We start from the raw sequence: 672 nt of genomic DNA on the forward strand, positions 1-672 counted from the left end.
TCACTTTTCAGTCCTGGCTGGACTGGAACTCACTATATAGACCAGGCTGCCCTTGAACTCACAAAGATCTGCCTGGCCTGCCTCCCTCCAGAGCATGGGAGTAAGGTGTGTGCCACCATGCCTGCCTGACAAAGATTATTTTTGGACTCAGGTACCTGCACCCCAGACTCTATCTCTGACTCTTACTGTTCCCTTAGCAAACACCCAATGGATAGCTGCAAGCCTGCTCAATCAAGGCCACCTACTCCAAGCCCTGTCCCACTATTGTACAATCATCTCTCCTTTTGCATGGCCTTGTCTCTAGAATTCAGTTCTAAGACCAACAGGCCACAGTAGATAGGACTTCCCGAAAAACCATCGAATGTCACCTTCGCCAGTGGGAAGAAACTGGAACAAATCTATTTGAAAAGACTTGTGGAAGCCACTCATGCTTGTTTGTACCTTTACCCCAGCACTGGAGGGAGGAGAGCAGAAGCAGAAGGATTGCTATGAATTTGAGGCCATTTTGGGTTATCTGCTGAGACTTTGTCTCAAAACAAATGAAAGAGAAAGAGTAGGGGAGGAAAAGAAAAAAGGAAGGAAGGAGTGACACATATGTGTAATCCCAGCACTCGGGAGGCAGAGGCAGGCAGATCTGTGAGTTCGAGGCCAGCCTGGTCTACAAAGTGAGCT

This window comes from Mastomys coucha, unplaced genomic scaffold (assembly GCF_008632895.1).
Source record: "Mastomys coucha isolate ucsf_1 unplaced genomic scaffold, UCSF_Mcou_1 pScaffold22, whole genome shotgun sequence".
In the NCBI taxonomy this organism is placed as follows: Eukaryota; Metazoa; Chordata; class Mammalia; order Rodentia; family Muridae; genus Mastomys; species Mastomys coucha.